This window comes from Rhinoderma darwinii, chromosome 2 (genome assembly GCF_050947455.1).
Source record: "Rhinoderma darwinii isolate aRhiDar2 chromosome 2, aRhiDar2.hap1, whole genome shotgun sequence".
Lineage (NCBI taxonomy): Eukaryota > Metazoa > Chordata > Amphibia > Anura > Rhinodermatidae > Rhinoderma > Rhinoderma darwinii.
The window spans coordinates 88,526,679-88,553,167 of record NC_134688.1 but is presented as its reverse complement, the minus strand read 5'-3'; positions in this window follow the sequence as shown (position 1 = coordinate 88,553,167).

Genomic DNA, 26,489 nt, shown 5'->3' with positions numbered 1-26,489 from the left:
CGCTCGCGGGGAAAAAAAGCGTCCGCCTCCCATTGAAATGAATGGGAGGCATTTTCGGCCGTTCTTTGTCACGTTTTCAAACGCGGTTTCTGCGTCCAAAAAACGTGTCCGAAAACTGTGTGAACTGGGCCTAACAATCTGGTTTCCGCACTCTACACAACACAGAGACTGCCCTTACTATAGTCTCAAATGATCTCTTGGCGGCTAAATCGGGCGGTAAATACTATCTCCTGATTCTTCTGGATCTCTCTGCAGCCTTTGACACTGTAGACCTCCAACTCTTCCTCAATATGCTCCACTCTATTGGCCTTAAAGACACAGCTCTCTATTAGTTTTCTTCCTATCTCTCTGACCGCTCGTTCAGTGTGTAATTTGCTGGTTCTACTTCTTCTCCTCATCCCTTTGCTATCGGGGTTCCTCAGGGATCAGTCCTAGGTCCGCTCCTCTTTTCTCTCTACATAGCCCCTATTGGACAAACTATCAGCAGATTTGGCGTCCAGTACCATCTCTACGCTGATGACACCCAATTATATACCTCTTCCCATGACATCACCCCTGCTCTAATACAAAACACCAGTGATTGTCTGTCCGCTCTCTCTAACATCATGTCCTCTCTCTATCTGAAACTGAATCTTTCTAAAACTGAGCTCCTTGTGTTCCCACTATCTACTAACCTGATGTCTCCATCTCAGTGTGTGGCACTATCATAACTCCTAGGCAGCACGCCCGCTGTCTCGGGGTTAGTTTTGACTCCGATCTTACCTTTACTCCTCACATTCAATCACTTCACGTTCCTGTCACTTGTACCTCAAAAACATCTCCAGAATCCGCCCTTTTCTTACTGAGGAAACCGGCAAAACTCTCATTGTTGCTCTGATTCACTCTCGTCTTTTCTACTGTAACTCATTATTAGTCGGTCTTCCCCTCACTAAACTCTCCCATCTCCAATCTATCCTGAATGCAGCAGCCAGGCTCATCTTTCTGAACAACCGCTACATCAACGCCTCTACCCTGTGCCAATCACTGCACTGGTTGACCATCCCGTTCAGAATTAAATTTCTGTTTATGTTCCCTCTAAATTATAAAGTGCCGCGTAATATGTTGGCGCTAAATAAATAAGGATTATTATTATTAATATGATAACTACAGATCTAATTGACCTTTTACCGGGTCTGTAAGATGTCCGATTTTCTCACTAAGTAAAATCTTGATACGCTTCTCTAGTAGTCAAAGAATAACGGTAGTGTAAGCAGAGCACTAATGTGAGAAATCAGGGACATTGTCAGGGACAAAAATTTCCAGTCACAAATCATAGAAATTCACAACAGTCCTTGGAAATTTGGAGATCAGCTACACATGATTAATGGCAACAGAAACATTAGCTGCCAGATGTCATGTCTCAGAATTCAATGTGCAGACTTTTGTTTTGTATGGAGCTGTAATGGGGCTACCATAGAGGTGCATTGGGCCACTACTGTACCTCCCTATGCCTCCAATTTCATACAGAGCTTTTTCTGTTGGATTCCGACAGAAACAAATGGGCATGTTCCATCAGATGCTGCTTCGAGGGCAGGAAAACTGTGTCCAGACTAGTCCCTGTGTACATGGCTATGCTTTATAGTTCCTTACCACATAAAACACAACTAAACACAGGCATCAAAACCAATGAGCAGCAGCCATTCTAAAAATTCACTTTATTCAGTCACTGCAGGTAAAATAAGAGATTTGGATAAAGAGCAATTAATTAGGGCTGAAATGATCATATTCAGTGGCGTAACTACCGCGGTAGCAGCAGTAGCGGCTGCTACGGGGCCCGGGGCTTGAGGGGGCCCGGTGGCGCCGCTAGCAGCCGTTATGGCTACTACAGCGGTAGCTTCGCTACTGTGGGGCCCGCGACGCCGAGCCTTACACAGGCCCTCTCATGCCTGTAGGTGTCGCTAGCACCGGAGGGGGCCCCAGTGCTAGCGGCAGCCAAATACATGTATTAGCACTGAATGGCCGGGCATGTTCCGTGCCTGACCATCCAGTGCCTTACAATGACACTGATTGGCTAGCGGCGCGATGACATCATCGCGCCGCTTCCATGCTTGGAAGGTGCTGATTGGCGGGGCAAGTCATTCTGCCCCGCCAATCAGCGTCATTGGAGGACGCTCGTTCAGCTCCTGCAGACATGCTCAGAAGAGAGCATGTCTGCATCGCCAGTGAACAGCGTGGGAACCGGAGAATGTGAGTATGGCAAGTTTTTGTTTTTTTTCCCTCATAAAAATGTGAATGGCATTATCTATAGTGGGGGGGGGGGGTATCTTTATGTGGGCTATTATATATAGGGGGTCTATGTGTGGGGCAGTAGCTACAGGGGGGGTCTAGATGTGGGGGTGTGGGCCATTATATACAGGGGGCTCTATACGTGGGCCATTATATACAGGGGGCTCTATATGTTGGCCACTATATACAGGGGGGTCCATATGTGGGCCACTATATACAGGGGGGTCTATATGTGGGCCACTATATACAGGGGGGTCTATATGTGGGCCACTATATACAGGGGTGGGTTACCTGTGGGGCACTAGCAACAGGGTGGCTATATGTAGTGCACAGTCTACAGGGGTGGGCTATATGTGGGACACTATATACAGGGGGAGCTATATGTGAGACACTATATACAGAGGTGGGCTATACGTGGAGCACTAACTATAGGGGAAGCTATATGTAGGGCAGCACGGTGGCTCAGTGGTTAGCACTATTGCCTTGCAGCTCTGGAGTCCATATGTGGGCACTATCTACAGGGGCTTCTATGTAGGTCACTATCTACAGGGGGCATGTTGTGTGTTTGTGACAGTTATATTTAGATGTGTTGAGAATTTTAACTTTGTTTATAGGTGCAGAAATGTTTTAATAGTGAGAAGCTGAAGACATCTGAGCGGAAAACTGCAGAAATGGGTCATGGCCGGGAGAAATCCATCATAGATGTCTGAACCGGAGGGAGAAGAAAAGAACTAGAATCTGAGACGTCACCGGTGAGTCACTTAATGTAAATGTTTATTCTGCCTCTAATCAGTATTGTAGTCACTGTTTGATCTGCAGCGAGATGATGGGTGGTATGATTTTTTTTGTGAAACCGCATCTCCCAGCATATCCTTACCATTGTTCCGGCCATGCTGGGAGCTGTAGTTTTACGCCGTACAAACCTATACGAAGTGGCGTAACTACCGCTATAGCAGCCGTAGCGACTTCTACAGGGCCTGCAGCATGAGGGGGCCCGTGCCACCCGCCGGCACGGCCCCCTCCCATGGCCGCAGGCTCCGCTAGCAGCCGCTATGGCTGCTACAGCGCGACGCCACTGAAGGGGTTGTTCCTACATAAAGACATGTATCCCCTATCCACAGGATAGGGGATACATGTGTGATCGCTGGCAGCGATGAGGAGAACGGGGGACCGAAAGTCCCCCCTAAGTTCTCCATGACAAACCTTGGACTTCCGGGGTCTGTGTCGGCAGCTCCGTAGAAATGTATGGAGCGCCGGTTGCGCTTGTGCGCATGCGTGACTAGCGCTCCTTTCATTTTTATTGAACTGCGCAGACGCCGGAAGTCCGAGGTTAGTCATGGAGAACTTCGGGGGACTTTCGGTCTCCCGTTCTCCTTATCACTGCCAGCGATCACACATGTATCCCCTATCCTGTGGAGATCCTGTGGATAGGGGATGCATGTCTTTTGTAGGACAAACTATAGGACGTTTTTTTTTGGGGGGGGGGGCTATATGGCGTTATCTACAGAGGGGTTCTGTATGGCGTTATCTACAGGGGGGGCTGTATGGCGTTCTCTACAGGGGGGACTGTATGGCGTTATCTACAGGGGGGCTGTATGGCGTTATCTACAGAGGGGGTCTGTATGGCGTTATCTACAGGGGGGCTGTATGGCGTTATCTGCAGGGGGCTGTGTATGGTGCTATCTATAGGGGGCGCTATGTGGTGGAATCTATAGGGAGGCACTATCTACAAGGGGGGGGGGGGTTGTGTGATACCCAGCAGAGGGGGGGGCCCCAGTCAAAAGTTTGCTATGGGGCCCAGTCTTTCCTAGTTACGCCCCTGATCATATTGTTGTGTCTAGCTGAATCTTATGTTTCTCTTAGGCTGGGTTCACACACACTATTTACGGACATAATTCGGGCGTTTTAGCCTCAAATTACATCTGAAAATACGGCTCCAAAGTGTCGGCAAACATCTGCCCATTCATTTGAATGGACTTTACGATGTTCTGTGCCGACGGTCATTTTTTTTACGCGCCGCTGTCAAAAGACGGCGCGTAAAAAAGACGCCCGCGTCAAAGAAGTGCCTGTCACTTCTTGAGACGTAATTGGAGCCGTTTCCATTGACTCCATGGAAAAACAGCTCCAATTACATCCGTAATGGACGCAGCGAAAAACGCCTGCACGTGCCATTACGTCTGAAATTCAGGAGCTGTCTTCTCCTGAAAACAGCTCCGTAATTTCAGGCATAACGGAGGCTGCCGTGTGAACATACCCTTATGCTTCTCTCCTTCTGTATTTTGCTACTGCTATATTTGAACTAATTTTTTCATTGGCAAGGTTTACCCCTGTTTTAGAAAATATGGCACTTTTTATTGGTAAATAACTATACTAATAATTTGTTTTGGTTATTTGTGTTTTTTATGGCACCGTAAAACCTTATTTTTTAATTTATTTGTATTATTTATATATGCCACAGTATATATATTAACTTTAGTTGTCCTCTTCTTTCAAGCTATTCTAGATCAAATCTGGCCATTTCTTAGTAATGTTGTTATATTTCTTTCTGGGAAAGCTGATTTGCAACTAATATGATGGGCATTATACTTCCCACAGGCGTTGACAGCTAACTTCACAGACTCTTAGGCCTCATGCACACGACCGTAAAAACTCCCGTTATTACGGGTCGTAATTACGACTCGTAATAACGGGCTCATAGACTTCTATTGGCCACGGGTACCTTCCCGTTTTCTTACGGGAAGGTGCCCGTGCCGTTGAAAAAGATAGAACATGTCCTATTTCAGGCCGTAATAATGGCACGGACAGCCCATAGAAGTCTATGGAGCTCCCGTAATGATGGGTGGCTACATGTGTGCACCCGTCATTACGGCAGCGTTGCTAGGCGACGTCAGTAAATAGTCACTGTCCAGGGTGCTGAAAGAGTTAACTGATCGGCAGTAACTCTTTCAGCAGCCTGGACAGTGAATTCCGATCAGAATATAGAGCAACCTGTAAAAAAAATAAAATAAAAGACGTTCATACTTACCGAGAACTTCCTGCTTCCTCCAGTCCGGTCTCCCGGCCGTTGCCTTGGTGACGCGTCCCTCTCGACATCCGGCCCGACATCCCTGGATGACGTTACAGCCCATGTGACAGCTGCATCCAATCACAGGTCAATCACAGGCTGCAGCGGTCACATGGACTGCCGTGTCACCCAGGGAGGTCGGGCTGGATGTGAAGAGAGGGACGCGTCACCAAGACAACGGCCGTGTAAGTATGAATTTCTTTAACTTTTATTACAGAAAGGGCTGTCCCTTCTCTCTATCCTGCACTGATAGAGAGAAGGGGCTGCCGATTAGTGCAGTGCTATTTTACAGCCAAAAACGTGCCCGTAAATACGGGTGGAATACGGGTGACACCGGACTCATATTTACGGGCACGGGTCCGTAAATACTGGTGCAACCACGTGTCGAATACGTGTGACACCGGACCCGTTTTTTCGCCAGTATTTACGGCTGGGAAAAAATACGGTCGTGTGCATGAGGCCTTAGGCTGGGTTCCCATGGGATGGATACGCTGTGTAAAAACCACGCAACGTATCCGACCTGGAACCATTCTGTCCAAAAACTGCACCACATTGTGGTGAATTTTTTCGGACAGAATTTCCGCTGCGGAAAGCAGCGTAAAAAAACGCTCATACTTACGTAGGTCGTTGCTATGGCAGCCTGTGATTGGCTGCAACGGTCACATGGAATGCAACGTCATCTAAGGAGGCCGGACTGCAGGAAGGAGGAGGACATTCTGGGTAAGTATGATTTTTTTTATTTTCCGTAGTCGCGATTTTTGCCACGTAATCGCTGCGAATACCATGCAAAAGTCGCAACACCTGGCTTTCTGTTGCAGGTTTTGCATCCCCATTCAATTCAATGCGGAAAACCCGCAACGGAAAATCAACAAAAACGCAGCATAAATTGACATGCTGCGGAATTAAATTTCGCACCGCAGGTAAATTTCTTAACGTTTACGCTATGTTTTTTTCCCGCAGCGTGGGCATGAGATTTTCTAAATCTCAACCACTTTGCTGCTACTGTAAATGGTGGAAATTCCACAGCATTTACGCTACGTCGGAACCCGGCCATAAACAATGGTTGGAGATGATATGGTCACCACTACAGCTCACACGCAGGGGTTGCAACTTTTCTAGCGTCTTGTTCAGAATATTTTCCTGGAAAGATGGGTAAGAATGCCTGTTGGAGTAGTGGTTACCATATTCGTTGTTATCCTGCCTGCCCAGAGACCAATATTACGAAGAAATGATTAAATATATATTTTTTTAATGCTTTTAAAACAAAATTGAGATGATCATTCTGTCTATAACCATTTAGTGATTGATACTGTATGAGACAACATACCCATTTTTTTGCTGCATTAGCCTTTGACCCACTTTACTCTATGTTAATTGATGAACCAAGACCATACATTTCCTGCCCTACTTATAGAAATTAATGATGTTCAGGCCACCTGCATTCAATATTTTCATGTATTCACCATAAGGCCCACACATGTGAATGTATTGCATGAAAAAACATGTGAATAAAATGTAGTGTCGACTCCCTTGCATTTCACATAAAATTTTATTGACAAAACTATAAACATCAAATGTCTCTTATATTAATGAATAGTCACCAATTTTAAAGGCGTGTGTACACTTTTAACCATCTTCCGACACGTCATCAAGATATGTTAGAAGAGGTCACTGGTAGGGGTATAAAAACTGGAACCCCTACTAACCACCAAAAACTATTAATAGCAATGTCCCTTTGTCTTCATTCGACGTCAGAAGTATAGCTGTTGGCGCTCCCATCTAAGTCAATAAGTAGGGTTGACTTTATACCAAAATACTGCCATAGAATGCCTAGTAATACTTCTACACAATGGAGCTATTCAGTGCCCGAATATTACTGCCATACATTGCCTAAGGGTATGTTCACACGACAGCGTCCGTAACGGCTGAAATTACGGGGATGTTTTCAGGAGAAAACATCCCCGTAATTTCAGCCGTAACGGCATGTGCAGGCGCTTCAACGCCGCGTCCATTACGGACGTAATTGGCGCTGCTTTTCATTGGAGTCAATGAATAACGGCTCCAATTACGCCCAAGAAGTGACAGGTCACTTCTTTGACGCGGGCGTCCATTTACGTGCCGTCATTTGACAGCGGCGCATAAATATACGCCTCGTGTGAACAGACAAACGTCAGCCCATTGCTTTCAATGGGCAGATGTTTGTCAACGCTTTCAAGCCGCATTTTTCGGACGTAATTCGGGGCAAAAACGCCCGAATTACGTCCGTAATTACTGTGTGTGAACATACCCTAAGGGTATGTGCACACGTAGTGACCAAAAACGTCTGAAAATACGGAGCTGTTTTCAAGGGAAAACAGCCCATGATTTTCAGACGTTTTTTGAGCAACTCACATTTTTCGCTGCGTTTTTCGCTGTGTTTTTTACATCCGTTTTTGGAGCTGTTTTCATTGGAGTCTATGAGAAAACGGCTCCAAAAACGTCCAAAGAAGTGTCCTGCACTTCTTTGACGAGGCAGTCATTTTACGCGTAGTCGTTTGACAGCTGTCAAACGACGACGCGTAAATTACAGGTCGTCGGCACAGTACGTCGGCAAACCCATTCAAATGAATGGGCAGATGTTTGCTGACGTATTGGAGTTGTATTTTCAGGCGTAAATCGAGGCATAATACGCCTCGTTTACGCCTGAAAGTAGGTTGTGTGAACCCAGCCAAAGGCGTCATGCACACGACCGCACTGCAAAAAAACCCTGTTGTGCATCCGAATCCACACAATTCACCAATATTAGTGAACTTGCAAATCCAGACTGCAAAATGACATGTCCAGAGATTTTACGGATCGGATTTGGGGTTCCCGCACTGATCTGTGTGGCATAGGGCCATAGAAATGAATGCGATGCGGGTAAATTGCGGCCGCAAAAGCACGGTCATGTGCATGAAGCCATAATATCACTTTCATACAGTTTCCATCTAATATTGCAGATGCAGCCCACATGATACTGCCATATAGTGTCAAAATAATACTGCCATATAGTGCCAAAATAATACTGCCATACTGCATAACATACTATATCGCTTTTCCAGTGGAAATTTCAGAGTGAAGCTGATGGAAGACTGAGGAGACATCACAAGAGCACTATGACACCTTCATTCTACTGATAGTGGTGGCCTCAGTTTATAACCCATTGTCAATAACCTCTTCTGACATGTAATACAGTATTAATTCCAAGGGACATTTTTTGATCCTGGTTCCATCCTACCGTTAAATTGAAGATTTTATGTAAAGGAGTTGTCCAGCTTTAGAAAAACATGGCTGCTTTCTTCCAAAAACTGTGCCACATCTGTCAATGGGTTTTCTCCGGTTTGCAGCTCAGCTCCATTAAAGTGAATGGGGCTAAGCTGCAGTACCACACACAACCTGTAGACAGGTGTGGCACTATTTTTGGACGAGAGCAGTCATCTCTTTCTAATTTTGTAAAACTGCTTTAACCCCTTCCCGACCACCCCACGTAGATTAACGGGCTGCAGCACTGGTCCTTGTGCCTGCAGCCCATTAATCTACGCGTGCTCCTAACAGAGCACACAGTCGCTCCCCGCAGTCCGGCATCTCCCAGTACAGGCTGCTACTAGCAGCCTTAGTACTGGGGGAAAACATTGGGTCGGATCACGGCGGTGATCCGAACCGATTAACCCCTTAAATGTGGCAGTCAATAGCGACCGCCGCATTTAAATTGTTATAGCAACATCAGCACCCCGATTGCAGGGGCCGATTGTTGCGGGGGGGGGATTGCTATGGCAACCGGAAGCCTAACAAAGGCTTCGGGTCTGCCATTTATTGAAGGCGATTAATTACGTCCTGCCGGAGGCAGGACCTAATATGCCTCCTGTTAGTGTGAAACTGACAGGTATAATACCCTGCAATACATAAGTATTGCAGGGTATTATAACAACGATCCAACAATTGGATCTTCAAGTCCCTAGTGGGACTAAAAAAAAAAAAGTTAAATAAGTTACAAAAAAAGTGTACAAAAGTAAAATGTCCAAATAATATGAAAAAAATCTATAAACTATGCATAATTGGTATCGCCGCGTCTGTAACGGCCTGAACTATAAAAATATAATGTAATTTATCCCACACGGTGACCGCCATAAAAAAATGATACCGGAATCGCTATTTTTAGTCACTTCAGCTCGCAAATAATTGCATAAATAGGGATCAAAAAGTCGCATGTACCCAAAAATTGTACCGATAAAAACTACAGTTTGTTCCGCAAAAAACAAGCCCTCACATAGCTTTCCTGATAAAAAAAAATAAAAAAGTTGTAGCTCTTAGAATGTGGTGACACAAAAACGAAATAATTTTTTTAAAACCGTGATTTTATCGTGCAAACACCGCAAAACATAAAAAAAACCTATATACATATGGTATCGCCGTAATCGCATCGACCCACAGAATAAATTAAATATGTAATTTATAATGCACGGTGAACATCGTAAAAAAAAACAAAAAAAAAACAATAGAAGTTTTGACGGCCTAATTCCACTAAATTCAGCAAACAACCTGTGTGGTTAAAATGCTCACTATACCACTTGATAAATTGCTTGAGGGGTGTAGTTTGCTAAATTGGGTCTTTTTGGGGGTGTTTCCACTGTTTTGGTACCACAAGACCTCTTCAAACCTGACATAGTGCCTAAAATATATTCTAATAAAAAGGAGGCCCCAAAATCCTCTAGGTGCGCCTTTGCTTATGAGGTCTGTGCTTCAGTCCATTACCACACTAGAGCCACGTGTGGGATATTTCTAAAAACTGCAGAATCCGGGCAATAAATATTGAGTTGCATTTCCCTGGTAAAACCTTTTGTGTTACAGAAAAAAATGGATTCAAATGGATTTTCCGACAAAAAAAAGAAATTAGTAAATTTCCCCTCTACTTTGCTTTAATTCCTGTGAAAAACCTAAAGGGTTAAGAAACTTTCTAAATGCTGTATTGAATACTTTGAGGGGTGCAGTTTTTAAAATTGTCTGACTTATGGGGGTTTCTAATATATAAGGCCCTCAAAGCCACTTCAGAACTGAACTGGTACCTATAAAAATAGGTTTTGGAAATTTTCTTGAAAATGTGAGAAATTGCTGCTAAAGTTCTAAGCCTTGTATCGTCCTAGAAAAATAAAAGGATGTTCAAAAAACGATGCAAACATAAAGTAGACATATGGGAAATGTAAACTAGTAAATATTTTGTGTGGTATTACTATCTGTCTTACAAGCAGATACATTTAAATTTGATAATTTTTGCAAATTTTCTCTAAAATTTGGTGATTTTCACAAACAAATACTGAATTTATTGATCACATTTTTCCACTAACATACAGTACAATATGTCACGAGAAAACAATCTCAGAATCGCTTGGATAGGTAAAAGCATTCCCAAGTTATTACCACATAAAGTAACATGTCACATTTTTAAAAATTGGCTGCGTCCACAAGGCCAAAACAGGCTCAGTCCTGAAGGGTTTATATAACATCGTCAATTATACAACATCTGTTTCTGCATGTACCTTCTTCAAATGACCGAGCTGGAATCATAGTTTACATGAGATTGTGAGGCATATGTCTAAGGCCCTCGTCTACATGTGCCAGTGCCACAGTTTTACCCAGAGCTGTGAGGTGAGCGAATTCATGTGCATTCCACTGAAAATGAGCCTATGGCTCATAAAGAAGTAGGGTAATGTGAAGAGGAAGGTATTAACTAGATATTTCAGATACACTCCTTTCGAGATGAGCAGAGAACAGGAAAAGCACGAACTTGGAGACATGACAGGAATTTCATGGAACTCAGTTCAAGGCCTTCACATGCCAAGTTTGAGAAGGTTGTGTAGAACTATAAGCATTTTGTAATTTGCAAGCTACAGAGAGGTCACACTGCTTTTAGGAATAGCTATAACTTACTATTAACTGTGACATTCATGACTTCTGAAAGAGAAGCCAGAATTTCAAAATCAAACTGGATATTTTAAATAGTTGGAAAATAACTGTCCTCGATATTCCACATTTTTGGGATAGTGTATAGTGCCATGCACCAACAAAGTCCTACTCCCTGATGGGATGGTCTCCACTCCTTTATAACTTGATCATAACTTGACTTCCAAATGCCACATGCCAGAACATTTTAAATGTCTACCTAAAATCTTGTCTCATCTTCTAGTAGAATCTAAATGGAAATTATTGAGCAATCTCAGCATTTCATATAATAAGGTTTAAATGTAACAAATAATCACAGATGGAATTTCCAAATGAAAAAAATGTGCTGAATGAATCAATAATAACGAAATATTTACCAGCATATTGGACACTTTGTCATTTTACAATCTGCAATGGTTTAATCATGGGAGCTGCCATAACAGATGCTTCATTGCAAATTGTATACAAATGTACATAAAAAATACACAAAATCTGGATACAATGTAATAAAGCCATCCATAAGCATAAAGTAAATGTCATCAAAACAACAAAGATGACCGAAGCCTCCATTAAGTGTGTACTCAACAATGCTTATCTCAAGAAAAAACGATAGAATTATCTTTTAATGGGCTTAGTTTTTATAGTGGCTTCATGCATAGAGACACCAGTAAACTAGTATACAGTAGTCTATATTGCATGACTGTATTCATATGAAAACGTAAATCCCACTGGTAGTCTAGTTAAAGAGACTCTGTCACCACATTATAAGTGCCCTATCTCCTATATAAGGAGATCGGCGCTATAATGTAGGTGACAGCAGTGCTTTTTATTTCTAAAAATGATCTATTTTAAACCACTTTATGAGCGATTTTTCGCTTTATGCTAATGAGTTTCTTAATGCCCAAGTGGGCGTGTTTTACTTTAGACCAAGTGGGCGTTGTACAGAGGAGTGTATGACGCTGACCAATCAGCGTCATGCACTTCTCTCCATTCATTTACACTGCAGTAGCGATATAGTTATATCGCTATGTGCAGCCACATACACAAATACTAACATTATTGCAGTGTCCTGATAATGGATATACATCACTACCAGCCTGGACGTGATGTTTATTCAGAATCCTGACACTTCTGAATCTTTTCTGTGAGATTCCAGCAATGCAAGCGTAATCTCGTTTGAAATGACAGGTTACATCGTAATCTCGCGAGATTACGCTTGCCTTGCTGGAATCTAACAGAAAAGATTCAGAAGTGTCAGGATTCTGAATAAACATCACGTCCAGGCTGGTAGTGATGTATATTCATTATCAGGACACTGCAGTAATGTTAGTGTTTGTGTAAGTGACTGCACTAGCGATATAACTATATCGCTAGTGCAGTGTAAATGAATGGAGAGAAGTGCATGACGCTGATTGGTCAGCGTCATACACTCCTCTGTACAACGCCCACTTGGTCTAAAATAAAACGCGCCCACTTGGGCATTAAGAAACTCATTAGCATAAAGCGAAAAATCACTCATAAAGTGGCTTAAAATAGATCGTTTTTCAAAATAAAAAGCATTACTGTCACCTACATTACAGCGCCAATCTCCTTATATAGGAGATAGGGCACTTATAATGTGGTGACAGAGCCTCTTTAATTAAATAAACCCCTTAATAAATTAACCAACGACACTTAACTTCTTTGAATGTGGGGTTGACCCGGGGGTCGGCCACAGCTTTATTAATTTTTATTATTAACACCACGTAAAAAGAAGGAGCATGTCACTTTCTGAGCCGTTTTTTTAAGCTGTTTTTATAGGGTCAATTGAAAAACAGCTCCAAAAACAGCCTAAAAAAACTCTTTCTTTTTCAAAAACGTCTGAAAATCAGAGGCTGTTTTCCCTTAAAAACAGCTCCGTAATTTTCAGCCGTTTTTAATTGTGCGCGTGAACATACACGACAGCAAGATCAACTTTGGGTGGAACACCCCAGTTAGAACTAAACTTGGGATCTGTTTTGTAGGTGTGTTTAAACCTCGCCCCCTGATCGATGTGTCTCTCAGGCTTATCCCAATCTTTCTGGACCCAATCTGTAATAACAGGATGGGAGGGAAGGACTCTCTCTTTATTGACCGGAAAATAATAAAGTTGTTCCTTTTTAGTTTTTGAGACACATCTTTATCGGTCTCAATGGTCAGTTTGACTGCTTTCAGCAAGTGCGGGACTTTGTCTTTATCTAACAGATAAATATTCTCTAAGGGTACCCCATCAGAGTCCTCTGAATCCAGATCCTCCTCCGATAGATCATATTCGGAAGGGGAATGCGGAGAGGGCGTCCGCTTTCTACCTTTACATTTTTTAGGCATAGTAGCCGACTTAATCTCATGAAAGGTATCTGTAAATTGATCTTTAAACCAGGACAGAAACCCCACAGCTTTATTAATTTTTATTATTAACACCATGTAAAAAGAAGGCGCATGTCACTTTCTGAGCCGTTTTTTTAAGCTGTTTTTTATAGGGTCAATTGAAAAACAGCTCCAAAAACAGCCTAAAAAAACTCTTTCTTTTTCAAAAACGTCTGAAAATCAGAGGCTGTTTTCCCTTAAAAACAGCTCCGTAATTTTCAGCCGTTTTTAATTGTGCGCGTGAACATACACTTAGGCCTCATTCACACGAGCGCTGCACATCTGGGACGTTAAAAACTGCTGTTTTTCACGTCCGAGGTGCATCCGTACTCAGCGCTGCGGGACGCGATGTCACGCATCCACCATAGATGAGAGTCTATGGAGGGATGCGTGATGCGTGAAAAGATAGGACATGTCATATTTTTGCACGGACCCTTCACATGGTCCGTTGAAACAACGGCTCTGTGAACGACCACATTGAATTACATAGGTCCGTGGGACGGCCTCTGTTTCAACGGCCGTCCCACTGGCGTTTAACACGTTTGTGTGAATCAGGCCTTACCTTGTGTCTAAAGTTACTATCATAGATATTATGACATAAGGCAGTGCTGAGGTGGACAACCTGGGCTTCTACCCACATCACTACTCAAGATTTCAGACATTGCCTACAATTATGATTTGAGAACTGGGGGTAATTTCACCAAACAATCATTGAGTTTTGGTTGGAATGTGAAGTATCTTTAAGATAAGGCTCAGTGTTGACATTATGAGAAGCCACGCTTCCAGTCTGGAGCGGCATACAAGTTTACCTGTCCCTCGGCTCCTAGACGTGGATCCCATACACCTCCTGACGGGTGTTCCAATATGGTAAGGTGTATGCTGGATTCCGGTGCATGCGCTGTGCACTCTCCTGACTTCAGTGCGGTCTGCGCATGCCAGAGAACGGAAGTCTCGCGGGATCCCAGCGGGTTCAAGAAAGGACCGCAAATCCAGGGCTACGGCGCTGGTTCAGCTGCTCTACCCTGGAGAGTAAAGTACCCAAAACATTCATTGTGTTAATGTGAGAAGGGTTTTGCTTCCTTGAGGCCACTTACAGATAAGATTGTAAATTGCATTCCTTTTTCCCCAGATGGCAAGTCCTGCATCTCAAGGGAAATGTAAAAGGAAATCCAAGCACAATATGTGTAAAGGTTGTCAGCAACCGTTGCCAGGGGATTGGGACCAGAGTTTCTGCTCATCTTGCAGATCTCCTGAACAATCCTTTCATACTAAAGCCGTGGGGTTTCTGTCCTGGTTTAAAGATCAATTTACACATACCTTTCATGAGATTAAGTCGGCTCTTATGCCTAAAACATTTAAAGGTAGAAAGCGGACGCCCTCTCCGCATTCCCCTTCCGAATATGATCTATCGGAGGAGGATCTGGATTCAGAGGACTCTGATGGGGTACCCTTAGAGAATATTTATCTGTTAGATAAAGACAAAGTCCCGCACTTGCTGAAAGCAGTCAAACTGACCATTGAGACCGATAAAGATGTGTCTCAAAAACTAAAAAGGAACAACTTTATTATTTTCCGGTCAATAAAGAGAGAGTCCTTCCCTCCCATCCTGGTATTACAGATTGGGTCCAGAAAGATTGGGATAAGCCGGAGAGACACATCGATCAGGGGGCGAGGTTTAAACACACCTACAAAACAGATCCCAAGTTTAGTTCTAACTGGGGTGTTCCACCCAAAGTTGATCTTGCTGTCGCCAGATTGTCAAAGAAATCTGTGTTTCCTTCAGAGGAGTCCTCACCTCTTAAAGGATCCAATGGATCGCAGAGATGATTCTATATTAAAAAAAGCCTACCCATCGTGGGCTGTGGCGTGTAAAGTGGCATCAGCTTCCATCCCGATTGCCAGAGCCCTTCGTCAGCTCTCCGCAGATCTGGAGGAAGGCGTACCGAGAGAAAAGATCTTGCACAATATCCCTCTCATGAAAGCGGCTACAGAATATTTGTGTGACGAGCCTCTGGATGTCTTGAAGCTTTCTTCCAGATCCCTGGCTCTCTCTAATATGGCGCGTAGAACCCTCTAGATCAAGCAATGGACAGGGGACGTGACATCTAAGAATCATTTCTGTTCCGTACCATTTCATCCCTCTTCTCTCTTCGGCCCTCAGCTGGAAGACATCCTTAAATTAATAAATTATGAAAAAGGGGTTTCCTTCCCACGTCCTCCAAAGAGGCCGCCATTTAAAACCTTTCAAGAAAGTTCCAAAAGGTCAACTAAGGGTCAAAAATATTTTTGTGGGGGTGACAGGCAGTGTAGATTCAAGTGCAAGCAGGAGGGTAACCCCTCCTTCAGGAAAAAAATCACCCTTTCAAAGAAATCCTAACTTATGATGCCAAGAGAGAGGAGTGTCCAGTAGGTGGAAGACTAGGGAAGTTTGTTCAACTATGGCTAAAAACGTCCAAAGACGCTTGGGTCAGATCCACCATCCAGAATGGCTACTCGCTGGAACGAAAGAGAAGATTCTGTATAAACAGAGGAAGAAATCCTATTATTCTCAGTCTTGTTCAGGACTTCATAAGGAAGGGAGCATTAGAGGAAGTCCCGTATCTTCAGCAGGGTCGGGGAGTGTACTCCACTATCTTTGCCATTCCAAAAAAGGAAGACAAGTGGCGGTTAGTGATAGATTTAACATATCTGAACCAGTTCTTTGTAATGAAAAAGTTCAAAATGGACTCTATACAGTCAGTCATAAATATTATCCAAGAAGGAAATTTTCTAGCCACTATCGATCTGCAAGATGCATATCTTCATATTCCGGTCCTGAAGAAACACAGGAAATTTCTTCGGGTAACAGTTCTTGTTTATCATCAAGTCCTAGATCTTCAGTTCACTTGCCTACCCTTTGGGATAACATCAGCGCCCCGAGTGTTTACGAAGGTAGCGGTGGTACGGTATGCAGTACTACGCATGAAAGGGATCTTCGTATGTCCGTACCTGCACGATTAGCTGGTGAGAGCCCCATCAGAAGGCATGCTCATAAAACACCTAAAGGTCACTCTAGACAAGCTCATCTCGCACGGTTTCATCATAAATCTCCAGAAGTCTCATCTAACACCATGCACCAAGTTAAAATACTTAGGCTTCATGGTAGATACACAGAAAATGTCACTGACTCTGTCCAGCGACCGGATATGGTCTATCCGTCAGGGTGTTCAGCGACTAACTTCATTGAGTCACTACTCCATCCTTCAGGCCATGGGAGTGTTAGGCCTTCTAATATCGGCTATAGGGGCGGTACCCTGGGCAAGGGCACACATCAGAATGTTGCAATCCAACATACTAAAAAGCTGGGACAAGAGAATAGTGTCACTCGACACCTTAATATCAGTGCCTCCGGATGTGAAACGGAACCTCCAGTGGTGGCTGGTACCCTACCATCTCGAGGCAGAGCTCTGAGACCAGTTCATCGGATACTCCTCACTATGGATGCCTCAGGCTCAGGCTGGGGTGCATATGTGGGAACATCATGGGTGCAAAATAAATGGTCCAAACACGACAGCTGCCTTTCATCTAACATGAAAGAGCTCAGGGTGATCAAACTAGCCCTATTACACTTTCAGGCTGTACTCCATCATCACAATATACAAATTCAGTCGGACAACCTCCTCGCAGTGTTTTATGTAAACAAGCAGGGAGCACCAGGAGCAATTCTCTCAGAAAGGAATGCAGTCAGATTATGCGATGGGCAGAACTCAATCTGAGATCAATCTCCGCAGTCCACATTCGAGGAGTGTTGAATCTGAAAGCAGATTGACTGTGCAGGAAACGGATTCACCCAGGAGAGTGGAGCTTAAATCCGGAAGTCTTCCTCCAAATCCCCAGGAAGATGGGCAAACCATCTTTAGACATCATGGCGAACGCAAAGAATGCCAAATTAAGGAAGTTCTGCTCCGTCAACAGGCCGGATCACCCATATGCCATGGACAGTCTATCCTTGAGTTGGGAAAAGACCTTGATATATGTCTTTCCCCCCATCCCTCTAATTCCTTGGGTGTTGAAGAAAATAAGGGACGAGAAAGTGAAGGCCATAGCGATCATTCCTCATTGGCCCAGAAGGGCATGGTTTCCGCTCGTGTTGAAACTCTCTAACGGCAACTTCTGGAAACTCCCTTTACGTCCAGATCTCCTGCTACAGGAGGATTGGTTCCATCCCACGTTAGACAGGTTACAGTTAACGGCATGGAAACTGAATGACAGTCTCTAAAAAATAAGGACTTCTCTGATGAAGTAGTTAATACCCTATTAGCCTCCAGGAAACCCAGTACGATGAAAATATATTCTCGAATATGGCTTATATTTTCAAAATGGTGTCAGGACAATGACAGGTCACCAGATACAGTGTCCACAGTATTGCAGTTTCTGCAAGAGGGATGCCAGAAAGGCCTCAAACCCAATACCTTAAGACTGCATTTAACGGCCATTAATGCCAATTTAGAGGGGAGGTTCTTCAACCATCTACTGATAACCAGATTCCTGAAAGCAGTTAAAAAATTAAGGCCATACTATGACAATCCTCTGCCCTCTTGGGAATTGCCTATTGTTTTGAAGCAAGTCAGCCATGCCCCATTTGAGCCGCTTCATAGTATAAGCCTGAAGCTTCTCTCATATTAAACCCTATTCTTGATAGCTATTACCTCCACAAGGCGGGTTGGCAAGTTGCAAGCTCTGTCCTGTAAAGAGCCTTATCTTAGGATTTTGCCCGAGTGTGTTATCCTTAGAACAATGCCAGGGTTCTTACCAAAAGTACCATCCAGCTCCAACTTAAATCAAGAGATAGTTTTGCCGGTCCTATCAGTAGACTCAGCCTCTGATACCCCTATTGATTCACAATGCTTAGACGTAAGGAGGTCCCTACTTGCCTATCTAGAAATAACAGCCCCCTTTAGACAATCTGAAGGGCTGTTTCTCCAATTTCAGGGGCCAAATAAAGGGAAAAAAGCCAGTAAAGCCTCACTAGCTAGATGGCTCAAAGAAATTATCAAGGACTGCTACTCCTTGCAAGGCCTAGAGTCCCCATTAGATATTCAGGCCCTCTCAACCAGGTCCACATCCACATCATGGGCAGAAAGATGCTATGTCCCCTTCGACCAAGTCTGCAAAGCAGCCACTTGGTCTTCTTCCTCGACCTTCATTAAACACTATAGTCTCGACTTATTTTCTTCTGAAGGTTCTGCCTTTGCCAGGAAAATACTAGTGGGAGCATCCAAAGCTTAAACCCCCCACCCCACATACTCATTGCTTGTTAAGTCCCTTAAGTGTGCTGCCGTAGGACGATAAGGAAGTGAAAAATTTACCTGAAATTTTCATTTCCTGGAGTCCGTAGGCAGCACAAGTTTCCCACCCTATATATATACTGCTGCATACTGTCACGAAGCGGGGTGTGGACCCACTGGGCCGTACCGCGTAGCGGGATGGCAGCTGGCCAAACAGGTAAGGTACAGAGTTCAATAGTTCAGTAAGGATACCTGAGGCAACGTAGACAGTAGCGAGGCAGGCACGTCCAGGACAAGGCGGAGCGAAGACGTCAGGTGAGGCGTAGCAAAACAAGCATAGACAGTAGCACGGCAACAGCTCAGCACGGCACTAAAAGAGGATAGCACGGAAATAGGATACGGGATACAGGAACAAGGTACACTGGGAAACTGGAAGACACTGGGAGACCATTAGCATGACAAACTATAGGTAACAAACAATGCTCTGGCAAAGAGCAAGAGGGCAGAGCCCTTTTATAGCCCAGGGCACCCTGGGCTAGATTGCTGACTTCCTGCAAAATGCGTGCACTGACCCTTTAAGACCGTGCGCGCACCCCCCCCCCGGAGACAGTCTCGATGTCCGGAAGTGAGTGCCGGTGCCTCACAGGAGGACAACGCTGCACACAGGTAAGATGTCCATGGCCACGGCAGTCGAGGTTTAAGTCAGAGCGACGAGCCGTGGCCATAGACGTTACACATACGCAGTGGCGTAACTACCACTGTAGCAGGCGTAGCGGCTGCTACGGGGCCCGTGGCATGAGGGGGCCCGGGCCCCCCCCCCATGGCCGGAGGCTCCGCTAGCAGCCACTATGGCTGCTACTGCGCGACGCCACTGAACACTATGGCATAGCAGGAAGGTATCTCCCCGCACTGCCATTAAAGGGGTTGTTCCTACAAAAGACATGTATCCCCTATCCACAGGATAGGGGATACATGTGTGATCGCTGGCAGCGATAAGGAGAGCGGGCGACCGAAAGTCCCCCAAAGTTCTTCATGAGAAACCTCGGACTTCCGGGGTCTTTGTCGGCAGCTCTGTAGAAATTAATGAAGCGCCGGTCGCGCTTGTGCGCATGCGTGACCAGCGCTCCTTTCATTTTTATTGAGCTGCGCAGACTCCCGAAGTCCGAGTTTTGTCATGAAGAACTTTGGGGGACTTTCGGTCCCCCGTTCTCCCTATCGCTGCCAGCGATCACACATGTATCCCCTATCCTGTGGATAGGGGATGCATGTCTTTTATAGGACACACTATATTCTGGATTTTTTTTGGGGGGGGTTGGGGCTGTATGGCGTTATCTACAGGGGGGGCTGTATGGCTTTATCTACAGGGGTGGCTGTATGGCTTTATCTAAAGGGGGGCTGTATGGCGTTATCTACTAGCGGGCTGTATGGCGTTATCTACAAGGTGGGCTGTATGGCATTATCTACAGGGGCTGTATGACGCTATTTACAGGGGGGCTGTATGGCGCTATCTACAGGGGGGCTGTATGGTGCTATCTTCAGGGAGGGGGCTGTATGGCGCCATTTACAGGGGGCTGTATGGCACTATCTGCAGGGGGGCTGTATGGCGCTATCTACAGGGGGGCAGTATGGCGCTATCTACAGGGGGCGCTGTGCGGCGGAATCTACAGGGAGGCACTATCTACAAGGGGGGGAGGTTGTGTGACACCCAGGAGAGGGGGGCCCCAGTCAAAGGTTTGCTATGGGGCCCAGTCTTTCCTAGTTACGCACCTGCACATACATTACACTTTCTGAAGGGATTTGGGCTCTATTTAAGGTTACCAGGGACCTCCTAATTGTTTAATTGATTAATATGTCTCTTCTATCCGGTTAGATCAAGTATCTTAACCCTTAAGTGTGCTGCCTTACGGACTCCAGGAAATGAAAATTTCAGGTAAATTTTCCACATATATATATATATTTTTTTCATGTTTTTATTAAAGTTGTCAATAATAAAGATAATCAAACAAACATTTTGTCATGTATTGTTGTCTGTAACATCCACATATCCTATGAGATAAACAAGGGATCAATGATACATTTGGAGGCATAGGTAACGTATAGATAGTAGATGGAATCACATCAAGTTTCACAATAAAAAAATCAAAGAACCAATAAACAGTCAGAGATAGTTCCGATTGTGCAACACACATGAACTAGATAATATTCAATAGTTTTAGCCATTTATGAAGATTTTTTTTTTAGAAACATTTCTCACCGGCCTAGTGTGAGGAGAAGTAGAAAGGATTGTAGAAGTTTCTGCCTCCATTTTTACTAACCAAAAAAAACTGTAATATTTAATGTGATAAAAACATTTAGTACATTTTTTTAATAGCATCACTAAAAATAAGATAGAAGCACCGTTTTACACTTAGTCAACACGAGGAACTGAAGTGAAGAAAAACTGCCTACTCTTCACGTGAATTTAGTCAGTGGAAGGGTGAAAGACTGAACATACGTGTGATAGTTTTGCAGGATACAGCAACCTTGGAAGTAAACAGGAAACCACAAATTTATATTTGTGATGGGAGTCTTTTTTTTTTTTTACAGAAAAAATATCACACTCAATGTATCTTAAAGGGAATGTATCATTAGAAAATCTCATTATTTAACCCCTTAACAACCAGGTCTGTTTGACCATTTTGTTTTGCTTTTTCATCCTCGCATTCCAAGAGCCATAACAATTTTCCATTTAAAAGGCGGTATGAGGGCTTATTTTTTGCGGAACAAGTTGTATTTTTCAATGGCACATATTTCCATACGACACAGCTTGTCAGTCAACGCAGAGGGAGGTGGGGGAGCCCTTTTTTTGTGCTGTTTTAGATGCTCGGAGTACTGACCTCTAGCTGGACCTTAGAAAGGGTAGCAGATTTAGCTGACAGATACACTTCAAGCTGATATATCCTGATTTCTGTAGCTCACTTGTCACCCCTGTGGTCCAGGGTTCCCGTGTCGCAAGTGAACGTGGGTCGGGATAGTCTAGCGGATTTAGTGGGTTGCTTGAAAGAGTTGGTGGGGCGGCTTGTGGGGTCTCCCTCACAAGAGCAGGCGGTCGTGGCGCCGGTCGCAGTTTTGGCAGGTTCCCCTATCGGCGCTCCAGGTCTTCAGTCCAGGATGGTGATACCCGGTGGGGCGGCGGATGCCGTGGCGGTTGCGGTGCAGACAGAGTCACCATAGGAAGTAGATCGGGTGCGTTTGGATGATCGCGCGCGTGTACGTATGTTATAAGGGCCGTTATGGGCCGATCTAAAACAGGACGTTAAAGAGCGTATTTGTAAGGATGAATACGTTGAGATTTTTTCCCTTTTACCATTGGAGAAGTTTAATTTAGACAAGGTTAAGCGGGATGAAATCAAGAAAAATGAGGAAGAGAAAAGGAGGTACAGGTTGATCCCAAAGACATTTGTTAATTGGTTGCAGGCTTTTGCTATTTTGGCGAGTGTTATTGGGGAAAAGGCGCCGGACAATTGTTTGGCTCTATTTTGTAACTTAGACGCTGAGGGGGATGCCCACAGGGCTTAAGGGGGTCAGGCTTGGCTACGTTATGATGAACAGTTTCGTCAGAGGAAGGCGGTGTGGCCGAACATCAGATGGGATCATAAGGACAAAGCCTTGTGGTTGAAGATAACTGCGCAGTTTAAACAGGGGCAGTCCGGAATGCAGCGGGAACTTCCGGTAATGCAGGTCAGGCCTCGGGTTCCAAGCTTGGGACGTGTTGGCAGTTCAATGAGGGGCAATGTAAATTTGGAGCCACGTGTAAATTTAAGCATGTTTGTTCACACTGCAACGGTCAATTGCATGGGGCTTCAAAATGTTTTAGGAAAGGGAAATGGCAAGGAGGAGCCAGCGGTTCAGCTGGTCATGGGGGAGACTCCGATGAACCTCAAAAAGATGGCCCCCTTTCTAAGTAGATACCCATATAGGGGAGGGGCTCAGTTGCTTAGTTCTTGGTTCCGGTTTCATTATTCGCCCTCCCCCCCTCTCATGTGGTCCCTTTTACACAGCGCAATCTTCAGTCTGCATATCATTATGCTGGGGTTGTGTCAGAGAAACTTCAGAAGGAAGTTGCTTTGGGTAGAATGGCGGGCCCGTTCTCGACGGTTCCGGCGCCGGGTTTGATTGTTTCTCCCTTGCGGGTGGTCCCAAAACGGGAATTTAACAAGTTCCGTCGAATACACCACTTGCCGTTTCCAAAAGGGGCGTCGGAGTCGGTTATTCACTATCTCGACAATTTTTTGTGCGTTGTCCGGAGTTTGTGCGAACTTGTTGGAAACGGTGACATGGGTCGCGGAAGTTTGGTGTCTCGTTGGCTTCTGATAAAACTGAGGGTCCGGTGACGGACATTTGTTTCTTGGGCATTACAATCGACTCGGTGGCGATGGACTGCAGATTGCCGGAAGATAAGCTGATTGCGTTGCATTTGGAAGTTAATAGGGATTGTCATATTAAAAGGATTACGTTACCTGACTGAGGGCGGATTTACACGAAAGTGTAATACGTCTGTGCAATGCGTGTGCTTTTCACGCGCGTCGCACGGACCTATGCTAGTCTATGGGGCAGTGCAGACTGTCAGTGATTTTTGCGCAGCGTGAGTCCGCTGCGTAAAACTCACGACAGGTCCTATATTTCTGCGTATTTCGTGCATCACGCACCCATTGAAGTCAATGGGTGCGTGAAAATCACGCATGCCACAAGGAGGCACCTCCGTGGGATGTGCGTGATTCGCGCAACAGCTGTCAAACTATGATTGCAAACAGAAAAGCACCACGTGCTTTTCTGTTTACAAACATACAAACAGAGTGTCATAATGATATAATGATGGCGGCTGCGCGAAAAGCACACAGCCGCGCACCATATGATCAAGTGTTTTTTGCGCGCGCAAAAACGCACACGCTCGTGTAAATCCTCCCTTACAGTCACTGCTATTGAAATTAAACTTTGCTTGCCTCATCATGCCGATGGGCAGGGTGTTTCGTCGACGGTTGACAGCAGCGACAGTGGTAGATAGGGAGCAGCATCATTTTATTTGTCTAGTTGCGGATCACCGGGATGATTTGCGAGTTTGGTTTCAATTTTTAGCTAAGTATAATGGTCGCTTATTGTGGATGTCTTGGGCGTTGGACAGTTTTGATTTGGAGTTGTTCACTGACACGCCAGGTGCCGTGGGCTTCGGCGTGTTCTGTAAAGGTCAATGGTGCGCAGGTCAATGGCCGGTTTCTTGGGTAGAGGCGGGTTTTACGCGCATCTTGGCCCTGCTCGAACTGTTTTCCATCGTGGTGGCAGTCACCATTTGGGGCGACAGGTTCCGGGACAAAAAGTTTGCTTCCATTATGATAATCTAGGGGTGGTGATGGCTATAAATAACATCTCGGCGTCGTCTCCTCCGGTACTTCGCTTGTTGCGTCAGATGGTGCTCGCTTGTCTACAGTTGAATACGTGGGTGTGGCGGTGCATGTTCCAGGGGTGGAAAATTGTATTGCTGACGCGCTTTCTCACTCGCAGTGGGATCGTTTTCGTCAGCTGGTCCCGGACACGGAGTTAACTGGGGTGGACTGTCCCAGTCATCTGTGGGAGCTGGTATCCAGATGGCAGGTACCTTAATTAAACGCTCGCTGGCCAGCTCAACGTGGTCGGCGTTTGCTGCTGGATGGCGTCAATGGGAGGAGTGGGTGAGATCTTTGGGTGATGTGGTATCGGATGATGAGAGGATGATTGCTTTGTTGTTTTGGTTGGGGGAAGCCATTGCTAGGGGGTTGCACGGTTGCCATGGTCAATCACTTTGTGGCGGCCATTGCTTTTGGTTTTAAACTCTGAGGGTTAGTGGACATCATGAAGCGTTTCTTGGTGGGCCAGACATTGCGGGACTTTAGAAGGGGGGTGGTGGTGAGAGATCAGAGGCGTCCTGTGTCCTTCCACTTGTTGTGTTCATTGGGAGAGTTGGTTTGGCAAGTGTGTCGTTCACCTTATGAAAGCAAATTGTTTCAGTTGTCTTTCTCCTTGGCGTTCTTTGGGGCTTTTCGGATTGGGGAATTGGTTTCGCCTAGTTCGTCTAAACCAGGGGGGTTGATGCAGGATGATGTGGATTTGTATGAGGATAGGGTGGAGATAGTTCAGTGACGTTCAAAAACTGATCAGACAGGTAGGGGTAGAAGGGTTGGGTTGTTTTTCGATACCCGGGCATTCTGGCTGCGACGGAGGCAGTGAGCTGGGGTTTGGACGAGGCAGTTGTGCGGCGTATAGGGCGTTGGGAATCTGCACGTTTCCGTTCTTATGTTCGCCCGCATATGTTGTGATCTGTATATGTGTGTGCTAATGTTCTGGGTGTGTGCGTTCCGCCTGTGAAGTGCTTTAGGATAGGGTGTGAGTTGTGGTGCGTGTATGTTCGCCCTTTGTTTTACAGGCCATAACCCATGTATGGTATGGATTATGGGGCATTCGTTTGTGTACTGGGGTGCCCTTCGTGCGGATGTACGGCCGGACGGTCGACAGCTCCGGAGTCCTCGACATATGGCGGTCCTGCGGTGGATGGGTTTTCGTGAAATGACGTGGAGCCGGGTATTACCTGAGTTCCAGAATTATGTTCTGCTAGACAGGGCTCCAGAGTTGCTGGTTTTGCACGTGGGGGGCAGCTTACGCCCTTTTTTGGGAATTGGTGCAGGATGTAAAAGATGACCGCTTTGTTTGTGGTCATCATACCCCAAACTGGTGACTGTGTGGTCAGAAATGGTCCAGAGGAAGAGTTGGCGATTGGCTTTGTGGCACGCCGCGTGCAAACTTAATGCAGTCATAGCTATGATAATCAGATGATCGCATACACAGTCCAATCCTCCAGCCATAGGTGTGCCATGTAATGAGCTTCTCGAGGTTATTATAAGGTATTCTAATTATTTTTATAAGACCAATATGAATTGCAGCAGTCTGGTCTTTATGGGGAAGCTTCAATGTAGATCTATAGAGCATACATACATACATACATACTTACATACATACATACAATAATGTCATAGTCAGAAAGTCATTTAAACAAAATAACATGTAATAATATGTAGCTATGGGTAATTCTTGAACATGTTCATTTTAATATATGAAAGTCATATGCAACCAATGATCTGCAACTGGCTGAGTGTGATGTTATTGATTCCTATGAGAATGACTTTCCGCAACCACCAGATGTTGGCCATAAATGCTGGATTTCACTTTTGTAATTCAACAGATTTGTTGTGTCTGTTCAACATATTCCTTCCCAAAATAATGGAAAAAGGCTACACGTAATATTGCAGCGTGACGCTATATATTGGTGTCACCACAACATAGTGCTACAAATGCTTGAAGCAGTGAAGCATGTCACACTCCATACTGTGCTATCAATACACCAAGAAATGTGCACAATACTCAGAAACAAATTATATAATCTGTTTAAGCAACACTTTTTTTCTGTTTGTCATTTGGCATGTAACGCAAGAAACTCAATAAAGTTTAATGGCATTTTTTAATACTAAAGCATAGTTATTCCACAT